The sequence below is a fragment of the Dendrobates tinctorius genome, unplaced genomic scaffold, assembly GCF_039654945.1.
Source record: "Dendrobates tinctorius isolate UK_male_01 unplaced genomic scaffold, ASM3965494v1 ptg000054l, whole genome shotgun sequence".
In the NCBI taxonomy this organism is placed as follows: domain Eukaryota; kingdom Metazoa; phylum Chordata; class Amphibia; order Anura; family Dendrobatidae; genus Dendrobates; species Dendrobates tinctorius.
In genome coordinates this window covers 10,608,959-10,626,908 of record NW_027361722.1, presented here as the reverse complement: position 1 = coordinate 10,626,908, position 17,950 = coordinate 10,608,959, and positions in this window count along the sequence as shown.

Below are 17,950 nucleotides of genomic sequence, written 5' to 3'. Positions count from 1 at the left end.
CTCAAAGTGCCTGGCCGTGTATCCTCCCACAAATGCATTATGGCCTGCCTCTGCTCGCACAGCCGCTCCACCATGTGCAGGGTGGAGTTCCACCTTGTTGCAATGTCGATAATGAGGCGGTGGTTGGGAAGGTGGAGCAATCGCTGCAGCTTCTGCATACGAACGGAGTGTACAGGCGACCGGCGGATGTGCGCGCACAGTCTTCGCACCTTCTGGAGCAGGGCTGTTAACTCCGGATAATTTTTGAGGAAGCACTGCACCACCAGGTTCAAGGTGTGAGCCAAGCAAGGTATGTGGCTGAGTTTTGAAAGGGCTATGGCTGCCACAAAATTACGGCCGTTATCACTAACTACCTTGCCTGCCTCAAGATGTACACTGCCCAGCCATGACTCAGTTTGTCGCTTCAAGTACTCGGCCAGCACCTCGGTGGTGTGTCTGTCGCCCAAACACATCATCTGCAACACAGCCTGCTGACGCTTTCCACTAGCTGCTCGATAGGGGGACACATCGTGTGCAACAGTGGCAGCTGCAGATGGAGTGCTCGTACGACTGCGCTCTGTGGACGAGCTTTCGCTTCTGGAGGAGGAGGTGGAGGAGGAGGAGGGTCGAACGCCTACAGCCAACTGTTTCCTATACCGTGGGCTAGGCAGCACTGTCCCACCACCGCTGTCCCCTGTGGACCCTGCATCCAACACATTAACCCAGTGCGCAGTGATGGACACGTAACGGCCCTGGCCATGCCGACTGGACCATGCATCAGTTGTGAGGTGCACCTTTCCGCTCACTGACTGCTTGAGTGCATGGACAATGCGGTCTTTCACATGATGGTGGAGGGCTGGGATGGCTTTGCGAGAGAAGAAGTGGCGACTGGGTAGGTCATAGCGTGGTACTGCATAGGCCATGAGTTCGCGGAAAGCTGTGCTTTCCACCAACCGAAAGGGCATCATCTCAAACGAGATTAGTTTGGCAATGTGGGCGTTCAAACCCAGTGTACGCGGATGAGAGACTGAGTACTTTCTTGACCTACTCATAGTGTCTGGGAGGGTGAGCTGGACTTGAGAGCTGCATATGGTGGAAGTAGCGGTGGACAGGGCGGACTGAGAGAGGGTTGATGATGGTGATGGAGTTGGTGTTCTTTCTGATGGCCTAGAATCAGTCTTTCGTTGATATAACAGTGGGATTCCCTGACTGCTGTGGCCTTGCAACGACACCTCAACATTTGCTGCTGTGCTAACCGGTGGGCTTACAGTGGGGGAAACAATGTAGCGTTGCTGACTACCTTCGTTGTGATCAGTTGCACATGTGGCACTTGAGGTTTGGTGTTGTGTCCACGCTTGCAAGTGCATGCTGGTTAAATGTCTAAGCATGCAACTGGTATTCAAATTTTTCAGATTTTTCCCTCGGCTAAAGGTCTTTGCGCACTTCTTACAGATAACCTTGGCCTGATCATGAGGATTTTGGTCAAAAAAGTGCCACACTGCACTCTTCCTACTTTGGCAGACATTTTGCGGCCTAGCACGCTGTGATCTTTTGACCCTCTGGACAAGCTGTCCAGCAACTCTTTTGATGTTTGGAACCTGTCTTTGGAGTGCTCCGGGCCTGCCAGATAACAGCTGTTGCGATGTCGATGTCTGCTGTGGATGCTCCTCATCTGAGCTATTGGAAGCAGCACCCTCTTCCCCCAATGGATGCCAATCTGGGTCAACAACTGGGTCATCCTTCACCTCCTCTTCTATGTCATGTGCACCTTCCTCTGTGTCACCGTGTATGGTGGTATAGTGTGCGGGAAGGGGCACCTGAGTCTCATCAGGGTCAGAATCTGGCTCTGTACACTGCGAGGACAATGTAGTGCTCTGAGTGAATGTACCAGCAGAATCATCCATCAGCGGCTGTGCATGAGTGCACTCCATGTCAGATTCATCTTGGCCTGGGTAATTCACCATTTCACTTGATAATCCAGGCATGGTATGTGAAAACAGCTCCATGGAGTAATCAGTAGTATGGCCTGCGTCATCCTTCAATCTTGGTTGGGGTGAAGGACACAAGGAAAGGTGTGGTTCATGAACATGAGCCTCCAATGACGACTCAGTGCTTTTACTTTTTACAACTGAAGAAGAGGAGGCGATAGAGCTGGAGGCTGAGTCAGAAATGTAAGACAAAACTTTTTCCTGATGCTCTGGCTTTAAAAGCGGTTTGCCAACTCCTAGAAAACTAAGCGTTCGAGGCCTTATGTAGCCAGACGATGACGCAGGGTCAGCACCTCCTGCATTCGGTCCTATTTTGCTCTTGCCACTACCATCAGATCCACCACCAACACCATCATTACCAGCTGCCAACCCCCGCCCAATTCCACGGCCTCTTCCACCAGCCTTCCTCATTTTTGGTAGAAATGTAGACAAAATCCAACAAACTATATAGTAATGTAAAACAAGGTACAAGGTGTCTATAGGACAGGGGAGATTTTGAATCTCTGCGCACACTTGTGGACAGTGGACACTTTTGGATTGTGTGAGGCCCACTGATATCTGAGCGCTATGTGACAGGCTCGATGGCACAGCTGCCTGTGACCAAAGTGACGAGAGGATAATGGAGATTTTGAATCTCTGCGCACACTTTTGGACACTGGACACTTGTGGATTGTGTGAGGCCCACTGATATCTGAGCGCTATGTCACAGGCTCGATGGCACAGCTGTGACAAAAGTGACGAGAGGATAAGGGAGATTTTGAATTTCTGCAGACACTTGTGGACAGTTTTGGATTGTGTGAGGCCCACTGATATCTGAGCGCTATGTCACAGGCACGATGGCACAGCTGTGACAAAAGTGACGAGAGGATAAGGGAGATTTTGAATTTCTGCAGACACTTGTGGACAGTTTTGTATTGTGTGAGGCCCACTGATATCTGAGCGCTATGTCACAGGCTCGATGGCACAGCTGTGACAAAAGTGACGAGAGGATAAGGGAGATTTTGAATTTCTGCAGACACTTGTGGACAGTTTTGGATTGTGTGAGGCCCACTGATATCTGAGCGCTATGTGACAGGCTCGATGGCACAGCTGTGACAAAAGTGACGAAAGGATAAGGGAGATTTTGAATTTCTGCAGACACTTGTGGACAGTTTTGGATTGTGTGAGGCCCACTGATATCTGAGCGCTATGTGACAGGCTCGATGGCACAGCTGTGACAAAAGTGACGAGAGGATAAGGGAGATTTTGAATTTCTGCAGACACTTGTGCACAGTTTTGGATTGTGTGAGGCCCACTGATATCTGAGCGCTATGTCACAGGCTCGATGGCACAGCTGTGACAAAAGTGACGAGAGGATAAGGGAGATTTTGAATTTCTGCAGACACTTGTGGACAGTTTTGGATTGTGTGAGGCCCACTGATATCTGAGCGCTATGTGACAGGCTCGATGGCACAGCTGTGACAAAAGTGACTAGAGGATAAGGGAGATTTTGAATTTCTGCAGACACTTGTGGACAGTTTTGGATTGTGTGAGGCCCACTGATATCTGAGCGCTATGTCACAGGCTCGATGGCACAGCTGTGACAAAAGAGACGAGAGGATAAGGGAGATTTTGAATTTCTGCAGACACTTGTGGGCAGTTTTGGATTGTGTGAGGCCCACTGATATCTGAGCGCTATGTGACAGGCTCGATGGCACAGCTGTGACAAAAGTGACGAGAGGATAAGGGAGATTTTGAATTTCTGCAGACACTTGTGGACAGTTTTGGATTGTGTGAGGCCCACTGATATCTGAGCGCTATGTCACAGGCTCGATGGCACAGCTGTGACAAAAGTGACGAGAGGATAAGGGAGATTTTGAATTTCTGCAGACACTTGTGGACAGTTTTGTATTGTGTGAGGCCCACTGATATCTGAGCGCTATGTGACAGGCTCGATGGCACAGCTGTGACAAAAGTGACGAGAGGATAAGGGAGATTTTGAATTTCTGCAGACACTTGTGGACAGTTTTGGATTGTGTGAGGCCCACTGATATCTGAGTGCTATGTCACAGGCTCGATGGCACAGCTGTGACAAAAGTGACGAGAGTATAAGGGAGATTTTGAATTTCTGCAGACACTTGTGGACAGTTTTGGATTGTGTGAGGCCCACTGATATCTGAGCACTATGTCACAGGCTCGATGGCACAGCTGTGACAAAAGTGACGAGAGGATAAGGGAGATTTTGAATTTCTGCAGACACTTGTGGACAGTTTTGGATTGTGTGAGGCCCACTGATATCTGAGCGCTATGTCACAGGCTCGATGGCACAGCTGTGACAAAAGGGACTAGAGGATAAGGGAGATTGGATTGCTTTTAAAAAAGCAGTTTGCGGAGCAGTGGGTAAACAGCAATGCCAGCCTGTCAGGAAGCCTTAAAAGGCAGCCCAACAACCAACACCACTGATACACCACAATATAGCCTCCCCTTGCACTGCACACACAGTGACTGGTGTGTTGTGCAGGCCAAATTGCTAGCAGCAGAAGCAGTTTTTTTTTCTTCTCAGGACAAAAAAAAAAATTGGGATTGCTTTTAAAAAAGCAGTTTGCGGAGCAGTGGGTAAACAGCAATGCAGGAATGTCAGGAAGCCTTAGAAGGCAGCCCAACAACCAACACCACTGATACACCACTATATAGCCTCCCCTTGCACTGCACACACAGTGACTGGTGCAGAAGCAGTTTTTTTGTCTTCTTCCCTGCCTAACGCTCTCCCTACAGAATCAACAGCAACCTCTCCCTATACTGAGATCGGCAGAAGTAAGATGGCGTTCGGCGTGCACGCCCTTTTATACCCCCTGTGACGCCCACCAAAGCAAGGCAATCACTTGCATGCCCTTCTGAAAGATGGAGGTGACCCCTGCCTATGTCATCACGTTGCCCACAGTGTCCGTGGATCCTGATTGGCTGAAAAAGAGCGCAAAACAAACTTTTGAAACGCGACTTTGGCGCGTAAGTCGCCGACCTCGTGGCCGACCTCATCCTAGGGTCGGGTTTCGTTTCATGAAACCCGACTCTGCCAAAAGTCGGGGACTTTTGAAATTTTTCGACCCGTTTCGCTCAACTCTAGTGGTGAAGTCACTGAGGTTAGCACTGGATTGTGAGACTTTTTCTGACGGTGCTAGCTGTGATCTCACTGAGCTCATTGCTGTTCATCGGCCTGGCTCACAGCAAAGTGGGAAAACAACTTCAGTCACCTGCGATAACTTTAATGATGTCACCACTAGTCACTGATACTGTGCTTGCAGCGACAGCAGGTGAAGTCTGGTGGAAGTAGTACTCTCTCATCAGCTACGCCTCTGTGACCAGCAGTAAAGCAATAGACTTTTTACCGCTGGTCACAGCTGCTGGTTCACACAGCTGTTTGACCAGCAGTAATAATCTTACCACTGATCAGAGCCACTGGTGTTTCTTCTACTGTCATGTAAATTATAGCAAGGTAAACACAGGAATTCCTGAAGAAGTCCATGTTCAAGGTTCGTGCCCAAGCACTAGCTGTGCAGTACAGACCCCAAACTTTACTGTTTGCCCGTCTCTACTTCTGACTTAACATACCCTCACACTTAGTGATCCAATGTGTCCAGTTTTACATGAAAATATGGCTTTGTGATACTCTTTCGGGGGCGTTTATGATATATGTGTCTGTATGTGGCCACCCAGTGGTTCTGACGTGAGTTTCACTCTGCTGAAGGATAAGCTAGCATGTTGTGATAATGTATTCATTTTTTAGCCTGAGAGATTAGTGAAAGGTGGAGACAAAGATATAATATTCCTAGTATGTTAAGATATTGCAGTGGTTCTTGTAGTGCAGAAAAGTGTACAGGACTTTTAGTTTTTTTTTTTTTAAATAAATTGGTTCAAATATTTCTATAAGAGTCAGGACTTTGTTTTTCTGAACCAGAGCTCAAAATTGCCTTCAATGAACAGCAGGGAGTGCTCATTACTAGAGTTGAGCGACTTTTGTTTTTTTATGGTCGCGTTTCGTTTCGTGAAACCCGACTTTTCCAAAAGTCGGGTTGAGCAAGATCGTCCGATTATAGGGAAAAGTCGGGGTCGTCCCGAAACACGAAACCCAATGTAAGTCAATGGGGAATAAAAGTCGGCAGTGAGAGGAGGACAGGAAACACACCTACAGTGCCCATTTGAATGCCAAAAGCTCAATTCTTCTTAAGCTTGTCAACCTTAATTAACTTCATAATACAAGTTACGCACTGAAAAATGGGGGTTATTTGGCTAAAGTTGTGGGGGGGAGGGCTGGCTGCAGGTTTTCATGTGCCCTGGGCGAAAGAGCGCCCCTTTAACACATACCACAACTCATCATGCTCCGATACGGCAGATAAATAGCGGTATAGTACAATGAAAAATACCTCACTTTTTACATCTCATGACGAGGCCCATCTATTTCTCCATACAGAATCATTGGTCCCATATGTTTGAAACAGTATATGATGAGCTCCACATAATGCTACAGTATATGTTGGTCCCCATGGATGAAGCTCCACTGTCTTATGGGCCCAAATAATGCTCCAAACATAATGGGCCCCATTTCTAATGCTCTAGTGTATAATGGGCCCTGTAAATGCTGCTCCAGTGTCTGATGTCCACCTTTGGAATGTTCCAGTGTATGGTGGGCCCCATCTATCATTCTCCAGAGTATAGTGCTCCCCAAAAATTGCTGTCCCAACATTGAAAACAATCAAATAAGTCTCCTCGCTAGGGAATCCCTGTACTTGTCTGGATTCCTCGTCGTCCCCATCTTCCATCGAACTGCACAGTATTTCAACTTTGCAAGTGCTGTGATCCTGAGCAAGCGGGGGGGGCCCACTCTTTGGCGACGGCACTGGCACAGGGCCCCTGATAGTACGGTGGTGTGTCTGATGGCGGGTGGGCCGAACCTGCACTTTCATCTGCAGCTTCCTCTTTGTCTCCGTGTAAGATGGAACTGTATATGGGAAGGGTAACCTGAGTTTCATCAGGGTCAGATTCAGGTCGTGTAGCATGCGAGGGGAATGTAGTGGTCTGGGTCAATGTACCAGCAGATTCATCGAGCAGTGGCTGGGCATCAGTGCACTTGTGTCGCCCCCAGGAGTACGGTCGCCACAGTGGCATTACCTTCTTCCTAGGGAGTGTGATGTCATGCTTGGGAGCAACGAACAATCTCTCTAGCAGGTTAACTGATTGGGCGGCGTTATTCCCACGAGTCATGACCATCCAAACAGCGTTCATGAAGGCAAAGTGTTTGTTTTACGTGGGCAGTATGGTTGCAAAGCTGAACCTTAAAGGAATGTCCAGAAGGGCACCACCAGGAGTGGAGCCTACGGTTAAATTCGACTCCACCTGGGAAACCTCAACCATGCCAGCTACAGAACAGATGCACACATTGCAAGCTTAATTCCGTTAACGAACGAGACTCCGTCATGCCCCGCGGTCCGAGTCCGGCTTACTAGAGGGACACGTGAGGCTCTGGCACATGAGATTGGCCAATAACTGGTGTGTCATGCCCTTACATGTCCGTGGCTGCATGTGCGCTACACTGAAAAGGCCAGCGTTTGTCGCTTACAGGTACAGATAACCCGCTGAACAACGTTAGTGATGGGGATCACTGATTACAATTATTACCCGCGAACAATGATTTCCCAGTAAGTGCAGGTCAACCGCAGTTTTGGAATTAGGCCTAACCGTCATTCCTGAAAAAATGAAAAACTTACGTGTGCAAACCACAGGTGCTGTAGCTTGCTTAACAGCTCGCCAGCCGTTCTCACGCCCAGTATGGATTACACGTGATTGCACAAAGGTGAGAAAGGGTACCGTATCCCCAGATAACATGTATGGATAGCGTACACATTCAAAATATATGTCTCAGGAGGCAGGCTCAGACGGTGTTAGGCCCAGTATGGATTGCACGTGATTGCACAAAGGTTAGAAAGGGTACCGTATCCCCGGATAACATGTATGGATAGCGTACACATTCAAAATATATGTCTCAGGAGGCAGGCTCAGACGGTGTTAGGCCCAGTATGGATTGCACGTGATTGCACAAAGGTTAGAAAGGGTACCGTATCCCCGGATAACATGTATGGATAGCGTACACATTCAAAATATATGTCTCAGGAGGCAGGCTCAGACGGTGTTAGGCCCAGTATCGATTGCACGTGATTGCACAAAGGTTAGAAAGGGTACCGTATCCCCGGATAACATGTATGGATAGCGTACACATTCAAAATATATGTCTCAGGAGGCAGGCTCAGACGGTGTTAGGCCCAGTATGGATTGCACGTGATTGCACAAAGGTTAGAAAGGGTACCGTTTCCCCGGATAACATGTATGGATAGCGTACACATTCAAAATATATGTCTCAGGAGGCAGGCTCAGACGGTGTTAGGCCCAGTATGGATTGCACGTGATTGCACAAAGGTTAGAAAGGGTACTGTATCCCCGGATAACATGTATGGATAGCGTACACATTCAAAATATATGTCTCAGGAGGCAGGCTCAGACGGTGTTAGGCCCAGTATGGATTGCACGTGATTGCACAAAGTTTAGAAAGGGTACTGTATCCCCGGATAACATGTATGGATAGCGTACACATTCAAAATATATGTCTCAGGAGGCAGGCTCAGACGGTGTTAGGCCCAGTATGGATTGCACGTGATTGCACAAAGGTTAGAAAGGGTACCGTTTCCCCGGATAACATGTATGGATAGCGTACACATTCAAAATATATGTCTCAGGAGGCAGGCTCAGACGGTGTCAGGCACAGTATGGATTTGACGGCCCAGACTACACAGCGGAGGAGCAGGGAGAGGTAAAGATTGCAAATGCTGGGGCCCTGCCCAAGCAAGGGGGGCCCACTCGTGGGCGTCGGTACTGGCACTGGGCCCCTCATAGTACGGCGGTGTGTCTGATGGCGGGCGTGCACCACCACCGTCAGAGACACTTGATTGCACTATGAAGGACCCTGTACCAGTGCCCGCGCCCAAGAGTCGGCCTACCCACATGTCCAGGGCAACGGCACTCGCACGGTGTCGTGCGCTAGTTGGTGACCCCGGCCATGGGGGGGGAGGCAGCACAGTTAGGGAGTTTTAGAAAGTGGCATATGTTGATGTTGGACATTCAGCTGATGCAAAAAGTGAAATAGGTCAAGTCCCAGGAAGAGGTGGACCAAAGCAAGCCATTTTTCTGTCACCCTATGTGTCATCAGAGGAAGGTGGGACAAAATCCTTGGAAACCCATGCGTGGTTCATTTTAATGAAGGTTAGATCATCCACATTTTGGGTTGACAGACGGGTCCTTTTTTCTGTCAGGATTGATCCAGCTGCACTGAAGACTCTTTCCGATAGCACACTTGCAGCTGGGCAAGCGAGCTCCTGTAAGGCATATTGTGCCAATTCAGGCCAGGTGTCCAGTTTAGCGGCCCAATAGTCAAAGGGGAATGACCTGTGTGGGAGAACATCGATATGGGAGGAAAAGTAGTTTGTAACCATAGTTGACAACTGCTGTCTCCTGTCACTTTCCATCGATGCAGTATTACCAGTTGTGTGAGCGGTACTTGAAAAATCAGTCCACAACATTGTCATGAAACCCCTGTCTCCAACGCCACTTCTGTTGTGTGCACCACGAACACCTCTGCCAAGCTGCCCCCGGCCCGTACGGCTCGTGTGAGAACCATCACCGCTGCTGTGTGCTGGGAATGCCACAAGCAACCGATTTACCAGAGTTGCTTGTTTATTAGCCAATATTAGGTCAATATTCTCCTGTGGCATGATGTTTTGTAATTTGCCTTTATAGCGTGGATCCAGGATGCTGGCCAACCAGTAGTCGTCATCGTTCATCATTTTGGCAATGCGTGGGTCCCTTTTTAGCATCTGCAAGGCATAATCTGACATGTGGGCCAATGTTCCCGGTGTCAATGATGCACTGCGAGTGCTGGTTGGAGGAGCACTTTCTGGCAAATCCACATCCCTCCAGTCACGCACAAACCCTGTACCAGACCTTGCCACGCCAACATTTCACTTGCCCCACGAGATGCATCCTCCTCCCCTAAGTAATCATCCCCATCATCCTCCTCCTCCTCCTCTTCTTCCTCCACCTCGTCCAGGAGAGGTCCCTGAGCAGACAATGGCTGAATGTCATCAAGGATTCCCTCCTCCTCTTCCTCCTCATCAACATTGGCTGCAGACGCCTGCTCCTTAAGGTGCGTCAAAGTTTGCATGAGCAGACGCATAAGTGGGATGCTCATGCTAAGGATGGCGTCGTCTGCGCTTACCAGCCGTGTGCATTCCTCAAAACACTGAAGGACATTACAGAGGTCTTTCAGCTTCGACCACTGCACACCTGTCAACTCCATGTCTGCTCTCAAAGTGCCTGGCCGTGTATCCTCCCACAAATGCATTATGGCCTGCCTCTGCTCGCACAGCCGCTCCACCATGTGCAGGGTGGAGTTCCACCTTGTTGCAATGTCGATAATGAGGTGGTGGTTGGGAAGGTGGAGCAATCGCTGCAGCTTCTGCATATGAACGGAGTGTACAGGCGACCGGCGGATGTGCGCGCACAGTCTTCGCACCTTCTGGAGCAGGGCTGTTAACTCCGGATAATTTTTGAGGAAGCACTGCACCACCAGGTTCAAGGTGTGAGCCAAGCAAGGTATATGGCTGAGTTTTGAAAGGGCTATGGCTGCCACAAAATTACGGCCGTTATCACTAACTACCTTGCCTGCCTCAAGATGTACACTGCCCAGCCATGACTCAGTTTGTCGCTTCAAGTACTCGGCCAGCACCTCGGCGGTGTGTCTGTTGCCCAAACACATCATCTGCAACACAGCCTGCTGACGCTTTCCACTAGCTGCTCGATAGGGGGACACATCGTGTGCAACAGTGGCAGCTGCAGATGGAGTGCTCGCACGACTGCGCTCTGTGGACGAGCTTTCGCTTCTGGAGGAGGAGGAGGGTCGAACGCCTACAGCCAACTGTTTCCTATACCGTGGGCTAGGCAGCACTGTCCCACCACCGCTGTCCCCTGTGGACCCTGCATCCACCACATTAACCCAGTGCGCAGTGATGGACACGTAACGGCCCTGGCCATGCCGACTGGACCATGCATCAGTTGTGAGGTGCACCTTTCCGCTCACTGACTGCTTGAGTGCATGGACAATGCGGTCTTTCACATGATGGTGGAGGGCTGGGATGGCTTTGCGAGAGAAGAAGTGGTGACTGGGTAGGTCATAGCGTGGTACTGCATAGGCCACGAGTTCGCGGAAAGCTGTGCTTTCCACCAACCGAAAGGGCATCATCTCAAACGAGATTAGTTTGGCAATGTGGGCGTTCAAACCCAGTGTACGCGGATGAGAGACTGAGTACTTTCTTGACCTACTCATAGTGTCTGGGAGGGTGAGCTGGACTTGAGAGCTGCATATGGTGGAAGTAGCGGTGGACAGGGCGGACTGAGAGAGGGTTGATGATGGTGATGGAGTTGGTGTTCTTTCTGATGGCCTAGAATCAGTCTTTCGTTGATATAACAGTGGGATTCCCTGACTGCTGTGGCCTTGCAACGACACCTCAACATTTGCTGCTGTGCTAACCGGTGGGCTTACAGTGGGGGAAACAATGTAGCGTTGCTGACTTCCTTCGTTGTGATCAGTTGCACATGTGGCACTTGAGGTTTGGTGTTGTGTCCACGCTTGCAAGTGCATGCTGGTTAAATGTCTAAGCATGCAACTGGTATTCAAATTTTTCAGATTTTTCCCTCGGCTAAAGGTCTTTGCGCACTTCTTACAGATAACCTTGGCCTGATCACGAGGATTTTGTTCAAAAAAGTGCCACACTGCACTCTTCCTACTTTGGCAGACATTTTGCGGCCTAGCACGCTGTGATCTTTTGACCCTCTGGACAAGCTGTCCAGCAACTCTTTTGATGTTTGGAACCTGTCTTTGGAGTGCTCCGGGCCTGCCAGATAACAGCTGTTGCGATGTCGATGTCTGCTGTGGATGCTCCTCATCTGAGCTATTGGAAGCAGCACCCTCTTCCCCCAATGGATGCCAATCTGGGTCAACAACTGGGTCATCTATCACCTTCTCTTCTATGTCATGTGCACCTTCCTCTGTGTCACCGTGTATGGTGGTATAGTGTGCGGGAAGGGGCACCTGAGTCTCATCAGGGTCAGAATCTGGCTCTGTACACTGCGAGGACAATGTAGTGCTCTGAGTGAATGTACCAGCAGAATCATCCATCAGTGGCTGTGCATCAGTGCACTCCATGTCAGATTCATCTTGGCCTGGGTAATTCACCATTTCACTTGATAATCCAGGCATGGTATGTGAAAACAGCTCCATGGAGTAATCAGTAGTATGGCCTGCGTCATCCTTCAATCTTGGTTGGGGTGAAGGACACAAGGAAAGGTGTGGTTCATGAACATGAGCCTCCAATGACGACTCAGTGCTTTTACTTTTTACAACTGAAGAAGAGGAGGCGATAGAGCTGGAGGCTGAGTCAGCAATGTAAGACAAAACTTTTTCCTGATGCTCTGGCTTTAAAAGCGGTTTGCCAACTCCTAGAAAACTAAGCGTTCGAGGCCTTATGTAGCCAGACGATGACGCAGGCTCAACACCTCCTGCATTCGGTCCTATTTTGCTCTTGCCACTACCATCATACCACCACCAACACCATCATTACCAGCTGCCAACCCCCGCCCAATTCCACGGCCTCTTCCACCAGCCTTCCTCATTTTTGGTAGAAATGTAGACAAAATCCAACAAACTATATAGTAATGTAAAACAAGGTACAAGGTGTCTATAGGACAGGGGAGATTTTGAATTTCTGCACACACTTGTGGACACTCGACACTTTTGGATTGTGTGAGGCCCACTGATATCTGAGCGCTATGTGACAGGCTCGATGGCACAGCTGTGACCAAAGTGACTAGAGGACAAGGGAGATTTTGAATCTCTGCACACACTTTTGGACACTGGACACTTTTGGATTGTGTGAGGCCCAGTGAATATCTGAGCGCTATGTGACAGGCTCGATGGCACAGCTGTGACAAAAGTGACTAGAGGATAAGGGAGATTTTGAATCTCTGCACACACTTTTGGACACTGGACACTTTTGGATTGTGTGAGGCCCAATGAATATCTGAGCGCTATGTGACAGGCTCGATGGCACAGCTGTGACAAAAGTGACCAGAGGATAAGGGAGATTGGATTGCTTTTAAAAAAGCAGTTTGCAGAGCAGTGGGTAAACAGCAATGCCAGCCTGTCAGGAAGCCTTAAAAGGCAGCCCAACAACCAACACCACTGATACACCACAATATAGCCTCCCCTTGCACTGCACACACAGTGACTGGTGTGTTGTGCAGGCCAAATCGCTAGCAGCAGAAGCAGTTTTTTTGTCTTCTTCCCTGCCTAACGCTCTCCCTACAGAATCAGCAGCAACCTCTCCCTATACTGAGATCGGCAGAAGTAAGATGGCGGTCGGCGTGCACGCCCTTTTATACCCCCCTGTGACGCCCACCAAAGCAAGCCAATCACTTGCATGCCCTTCTGAAAGATGGTGGTGACCCCTGCCTATGTCATCACGTTGCCCACAGTGTCCGTGGATCCTGATTGGCTGAAAAAGAGCGCAAAACAAACTTTTGAAACGCGACTTTGGCGCGTAAGTCGCCGACCTCGTGGCCGACCTCATCCTAGGGTCGGGTTTCGTTTCATGAAACCCGACTTTGCCAAAAGTCGGGGACTTTTGAAATTTTTCGACCCGTTTCGCTCAACTCTACTCATTACATGTGGACTTATACATTGTCTTTTGAACTTAGTTATAAAATATGAAGAATTCCCCCTAGTGGTGACACAAAATAATTTTGTTTTTTATCCATAGTGAAGAAAGCGGATAGGCACTGACCGTACCATGCAAAATAATCCTTTATTGTGGCATCATCATACCAACAGCAGGCAGATAAAACAATGGAGCAGAAAACAGATGACGATCGTTTCGCACTACATAGCGCTTCTTCAGGTCAGGATGACACATGAGGTGTGGACACATGAGGTGGATGCAGTACAGGGATCTGGTTGCAGCAACAGAAGCTATAGACACTGACGGCAGCTGGAGGAGTAGAGTAGTGGACCAGAAGGAATCTGGAGATTCAGCAAAGGGAAAACCAAGAAGCAGAGCCCAGCGATGTAGCAGAGTTGAGAGATGTAGCAGAGCACAGAGGAGTAGAAGAGCTGGTTATGTCCAGAGACTCTTTTGCAGCATTGTAGCAGAGCCCAGCTGTAAAACAGAGCTAAGTATGTCTGGAGACTCACTTGTGATGTAGCAGAGCCCAGCAGAACTAGTTATGTCCAGAGACTCCTTTGTAAGATTGTAGCAGAGCCCAGCAGAAAAACAGAGGTGGGTATGTCAGGAGACTTACTTGTGATGATGTAGCAGAGACCAGTGAAACAGTAGAGCTGGTTATGTCTAGATACTCTTTTGTAGCTCTGTAGCAGCCCAGTGGAAAAGCAGAGCTGGGTGTATTAAGAGACTCACTTGTGGTGATGTAGCAAAGCCCATCAGAATAGTAGAGCTGGGTATGTCAGGAAACTAACTTTTGGTGATGTAGCAGAGCCAAGTAGAACAGCAGAACTGAGTATGACAAGAGGCATTGGAGCTGATTTAGTCCTAAGAAGTGGTGTTGATACCAAGTACCTGTATACTCAGGCAGTGTGGAGCCACCTGAGCCAGCCCATAAGCCCTAGAAATACATCAGAGGTGCGCACTGGTCTATCAGGGTGTGTACTGGGAGCTGACCATAATAGATTTGCTCTACGAATCTAAAAGGAGATACTGACATTTATTTAATCCAATGAATACGAATGTGGTGGCTTCAGGTGTAGTATGAAACAGGAACACAAGTCGTGAAGCTCGGCGCTGGAGCTGGGATAGATGAGTAACATGCAGCTTTGAATGTGAGCATAGTATAAGGCCAAAAAATGACTCAAAATAATCCAGCAAAAGTGTTTACAGCCTCAAACCAGAAAGCGATACATGTGGAATCTTGAGAAAGTGGAGCTTTGACGCGGCCTCTATTCTTCAGCTTTGTCTCCGTCGTTCTGCAGATGGCAGGTCTCTCGTGTGATGCGTACCTCTGTGTTCCGCAGCTGTCACAATTCAGCATTTCCAGTCAATAGAGATTATTCCGAGGACTAGAAAAGTTGTGCGCTCCCCCTCTGTAACACAATGTACTCTACACACAGAACAGCAGGTACCAGAGATTATTGGGATATTTTAATTTTTTCTTTTATTTCTCCAAAAGCTCCTGTTACCTGATGTTCCACCAGTTGGCCTTTATGGTGATCTTGTTATACCTCATATTGTACGGGGGTGTAAAGTATCCTGAACCCTTTCATGACCTGGTGATTTTTTTCATTTTTGTGCTTTTTCTTTTTTTTTCTTTTTCTTTTAATTCATTTTTTTGGGCTTTCTATCAACATACAGTAGCTGTATGAAAGCTTATTTTTTAAGGGGAGAAAAATGCTAAAAAAAAAAGTAAGGGAAAAATTCCAAGTGGAGTTAAATGCTGAAAGAAAAGTAAATCTGACACTTTTAAAGGGAAATGTGATTTTCTAGTTAAGTACATATACGGTAATAACACATTTGGATGGTTTTGTTTAAATATGATAGTGATTTAAAAATGCAAAACTTTGTAAAATAAAAGTTTCTTTGTGTCGTCATTTTCTGAGACCCATAATTTTTTTAATTTTTCCGTTGATGGAGTTGTGTGAGGGATGGCATTTTCACACATGTGATGTTTTGGTAGCTTTACATTGCATTTTTTAAGGGAGGTGTGCCAAACAAAAAACAGCAATTCTAGAGTTTTTTTTTTTTTTCCTTTTTGGCCTTAATGGTTTTGTATTTTTAATTTACTCATTGTTTAACTGGTAAAAGTGGTGTGAGTTTGACTTTTAGAAATATATGCATATGCAAAAAAGTTTTTAAAAAGTTCATATCTACATATGGCACAAACGTGTGTTACTCGCATCCCCAGCTTTTAAGTACCGCCTGTCAACAGGTCAAAAGTGGTCAAAATTTGGTTTTATTTGAATATTGCTGCTTTTTGTCTTTTTTTTTTTTTTTTTAAATCCCCCATACAGTTACAGAGATATGGGCCGGGCCATTTGGAGCAGGTTTTTATAGTCTTGATCAAAGCGGTGCAGGAGTTCTTTGGGGGCAGTTTTGAAGAGTTTTGAAAAAGTTTTTGGAGAGCTTTTTTCTAAAGCTTTTTTGCAGCCTTTTTGATTAGACAATGTCTAGTCTGGACATTAGAAGTGACCTGCATGTTCTTTTTCTCCCTCTAAGTCTCGAAGCGGAAAAAAAAATACTAAAACATTGAGCATACGAGCAGCAAAGTGGTTTTACAACAGAAATGAATAGAAAGAGCCTTTCAAGAATTTTTTAAACAAATTTTCAGCCCACTACAAAAAAGTCATAAAAAAACTCTGTATATATATATATAGCCTATAATATCAAATACAAACAGCTGACCACTAGAAATGAGTGAATGCGCTCAATGTAAATTGAATTTGTGTTGAATTTTTAGGAATTTGTTGAACCCGATCAATTCAAACAATTTGTGATTTACTTTGCGTAAATACCCAAAAGTGGATACTGCCATTTTATACATTACAGAAAACTACATCAACCAGATGAAGGTCACATGATTTCATGTGGAGCTGGATGGGCTTTCCTATAATGCTTTGCATCTATCACGTCACGAGGAATAGCGAAACCAATCAAGAAGCACTAATGTAGCCTGTATAAAAGCTGAAGTGGTGAATGCAGTAGCTATTTTTAGGTGAATCTGGATAATGAGAAGACAACACCACTCAGCAATAGAAGTAGGGAGAGAAAGCCATAAAACACTGAATAAACTGTACAGATAGCATGTCAGAGCACAGCTTCGAAGAAGATTAGTGTGTGAGAAAAATAGAATGGTCCCATGCATATTTTTCAGTGCAGTTAGGAGTTTTGCAATACTTTCTTTCCATTTGCTTGCAAAATTATTGAGGCTAAAAAAATTACAGTGAAAAAAGATAACATTTTTGAAAAATTTTAATTAATTAAAAAAATAAAATTTGAGTCATCCAAATTTATTATTAAAAAAAATGAAGAATTAGAAAACAACAAACCCACATAGTTGATATTTATGCATCTGTCAAAGTTTGATGGCTAAAAATATAAAATTATTTAAATTATTTGGTGTATCATGTTAGGAAGCAAATAAATAAAAATGACAAAATTGCTGTTTTTTTGGTCCCTTTTTTTTTTTTTTTAAATTACGATAAATAGTAATCAATATGCCGTAAGTTCCCCAAAATGTTGCCACTAACCCCTTCCCAACATGGGCAATTTCCGTTTTTGTGTTTTAGTTTTTTGCTCCCTTTTTTCCCCAAGAGCCATAATGTTTCTAGAAATTTTTCGGTTCACATAAACATATGAGGACTATTTAATTTTTGTGGGACAATTTATACTTTTGAATGACACCATCCATTTTATCACATAGTTGTACTAAAACACGGAGAAAAAATTCCAAGTGTGGTGGGATTGTAAAAAAAAATACGCAATTCTGAGATTGTTTTTTTGGGGGGAACTGTGTTTTTACTGTGTACATTGTGCTGCAGAAATGACCTGACATCTAGATTGTCCACGTCAGTATGATTATGCTTTTACAATTACGTTTTTTAATTATTTTAATTGTTAAAAAAAACGCAGAAATTTGAAAAAAAAATTGATTGTGTCACCATTTTTTGGGATCTGCAACGTTTCCATTTTTCAGTCGATGGTGCTATGTGAGGTGTTATAAATGGGTCACCGAGGAGAAAAACAAGACCAAGCCAAGTCACAGAAAACCAGAGAGGTTGGTAACTACACAGATTGCATACCCCTGATCCTAACCACACAACTAACAGTAGCCGTGGAGCG